This window comes from Mus pahari, chromosome 6 (assembly GCF_900095145.1).
Source record: "Mus pahari chromosome 6, PAHARI_EIJ_v1.1, whole genome shotgun sequence".
NCBI lineage: Eukaryota > Metazoa > Chordata > Mammalia > Rodentia > Muridae > Mus > Mus pahari.
The window spans coordinates 3,111,000-3,113,962 of record NC_034595.1 but is presented as its reverse complement, the minus strand read 5'-3'; the positions used below and the strand labels follow the sequence as shown (position 1 = coordinate 3,113,962).

The 2,963-nt window shown below is 56.7% G+C and overlaps 1 protein-coding gene across 3 annotated transcripts in view; it reads right to left on the bottom strand.

Moving 5' to 3' along the window:
• Msantd3 (Myb/SANT DNA binding domain containing 3) overlaps nucleotides 1–2,554 on the bottom strand; it is a 25,924-nt gene extending 23,370 nt beyond the window's left edge. The window contains exon 1 of one of the 3 annotated variants that reach the window (XM_021199795.2): nucleotides 2,499–2,554. The gene's annotated coding sequence lies outside the window, so the exon portion shown is untranslated. Of the gene's footprint in view, nucleotides 1–1,935; nucleotides 2,009–2,225; nucleotides 2,419–2,498 lie in introns of those variants that run through there. The other 2 variants (XM_021199794.2, XM_021199793.2) reach the window with 2 other exon arrangements.
• Nucleotides 2,555–2,963: the final 409 nt, after the last annotated feature.

Sequence of the window (2,963 nt, the reverse complement as noted above, 5' to 3'; positions counted from 1 at the left end):
ACTCATCTCTGCATCTCAGCATGTAGCATGACTCACCACCTCTCCAGTCCTCATGAGGCTTTTTTTTTTTTTTTTTTTTTTTTGAATGAATGTCCTATAGCCAGGAAATACACCGAAGTGCTGTTTGAGTTCCCTGCCAACTACTTGGGGGAAAAAAAACTCATCTTCTCTCACACTCACACACCATAACCGCAAAGGTGAGTGATTGTCGGGAAACAGATGAGGTCCCAGACGTACATCTCCCTCAGAGCACTTGCTCTTTCCACTGAGCATCTGTGTACCCCCAAATTCTCTTCTGAGTCCTACTTTAAAACAAAACTCCTTTACCCAACAAGTCTGTCAGGCGCACTCATGGATAAGGTATCACTGGGTAAGAGACTGGGAGAGGGCAGGGTGCACTCTCTTAGAAGAGGCCCGCCATGCTTCCAGCAGGCGGTGGACTGCTGGAAGTTCCTTTCCTCACTGCCCTTCCCCCTACCGCCGACCCTGGATATTTCCTGTCCTCCTCATTTTTTCACGCAGGCTACAAAGCCTTTCTCGCCATCCCAAACTGAAACTCGAAAAAGTTTCTTCAAGCCCACTGGGGCACTTAAGTGAGGAGGGGTCGCAACTCCCCTTCTTCACATCAGTTAGGCCCCTGGTAAGTTAACCATCTTATCAACTTTGGGGGCTGTTTGCTATCGTCATCTCCCGAAACACGCTACCAGGAACCACTGCATCCCAAGGCGCGGATTGCTTTTCCAGGCCTAAGGACAGTGTCTGCATGGCTTCTGGCCGCTTTCGCCCTGCTGCAGGAGGAAAGAAAGACAACTTCTGATCTTTCCTCAGGACCTCTCCTGCTACCTCCTCAGAATGAACCTGTCGCAAGACGCAGCTGCGGGGGGGGGGGGAGAGTAAGCGGATGACCCCATCTTTCTCCAGGTTTTGAAATACTTTTTCTCCATCCCTTTTCTTTGCTCTCCGGTCTCAAACTCTTGTAGCTGTCCTCAATCCTAAACTCGGGAACTATTTTATTAACTTTCAACAATTTCCTGAGTAACTACACACGCATGGTCTCTTCGGATATGCGAAAATCCCCCCCCCCCACACACACACACAACTCGGGCCCTATTATTCCAGCTCCAGTTTTAAATGTGTGAAGATATGTCTTTACCCTAGAGCCATTCTCCTAAGTACCGCAAAACATTTTGTACTTATCATAGCAATAAAACATCCATCCTCAATAATCAGAACAAGAGACTAAATTCTTGTTTCTTACTCCAACACAAAAACCCTTCCTGCAATTTACAGATTGCCAGAACTATCAATGCCAGTGCGATGGTTTAATAATTCAAGCCAACTGTTTAGGACCTAGGGCCTGGGACATGAAGTGCTTAATTTTAGCTATCAGCCGACACACATTATCTCTCACAATAGTACTTGGGGGTGGGTATTACATCACACCCTACTCCCCCATTATAGAAACATCAACCCAGCAGCCTCGGAGTAAAAGAGCTTCCCCAAGGTCAGTCGGGCAGGGATGTGATGCACTGTTTCCTCCTAAGAGCCTCTGAAGGAGGGACCCAGCCCTTTATACCTCTGGACCGGACTGGAGGAGGCAGGGGGTCTCAATGGAGACAAGTACTGAAAAGCGGCGAGCACAGTTCCCCGCGCACAGTGGGGATGTGAGGACCGCGGCTCCGCGGGGTTTGCCGGGTTTCCCCCCCAAGAGCCTCCCGGGCCCCGGGAGCTCCGGCGCGTCTGCGAGGCCCGCGCGCCGGCGCTTTGTACGCGGCAGGCCGGTCGGGCTCCCGGGGCACCGCGGCGCGCGCAGGCGGCCGTCGGCCTGCGGGGAGGAGGGCGCGGCGGCTCGGCCCGGGAGCCCGCCAGACCCCCGCGCTCCCGCTCCGCCCGCTCTCCCCGCCGGCCGCGGCCCTCCCGGCCTCAACCTCCTACCTGCAGCGGCGGCGCGGCGGCCGCGAGTCCCGGGGAGGGGCGCGGAGGCGCGGGCGCGGCGGCCTGGGCTGCTCTGGCGGGCTGGGCGGCCGGCAGGGCCGCGGGCTCCAGGCGCCGGGCGGCCGCGCGCCCCCGGCCGGCCAGGCCCCGCCGCGCGCGCCGCGGCCACAAAGCCCCGCGCCGCCGCCCCCTCGCGGGCCGCTGCCGCTCGGTGGGCGCCGCGGAGGGCGGGAGCGCGGCCCCGTGCAGCCCCCCACCTCCCCGAGCCCCGGTTCCGCCGCGCTGCCCACCTTGGCCCGGGAGCTGCGGAAGGGGCCCGTCTCCGCCAACAACAAAAGAATGCATTTTCCCACACCGGGGATGTGGCAGTCGCCCGCACGAGTTAGCGCGAGCCTCCAGACTGACGTGGGTCCTTTCCGACGGGGACTCCACGAGGCTGGGAACGACACCCCCTCCTACTCCGAGTTCAGCGCCAACTTTTGTGATTCTAATGGGCCGGATGTGTCTCCAGAGAGGGGGTGTGCGCTCCCCCTCCCCCAGGAACCCCGGCTACGTGCACCGACCTCAGGACACGACTCAGACCCTGTGTGCCTACCCAAGGGGACCCAAGGCGCGCTGCGACGAAGGCACGGCGGCTTAAGCAACTGTGGCAGGGGTCCTTGTGCCGACCAGGCCTTCACCCCTCCCCCCAGGATGAAGACTGAGTGTTTCTTTCGCCATAGATCCGTGAAGAAGATTCCAAGCCCAGAGAAGGTTTTCAAACTTTTTCTTTTGAAGCGAGATGAAACTCAAAAAAGCATAAAGATAACAATTTAAAAATAAACAATCCGGTGGCACTCATTACACTTAGAATAGCCAGCAATAATCACTTCACCTCCTTATTCTTAAGGGTTCCACCCGAAGGAACCCCCCGCCCCGCACCCATTATGTAGTCACTCCTTTGCCTAGTCCCCGAAAACCATTCATCTCTTTTCTGTTTTCTATCGATTTACCTTTTTGTGCATTTCATGTAAATGGAGTCGTGTGTC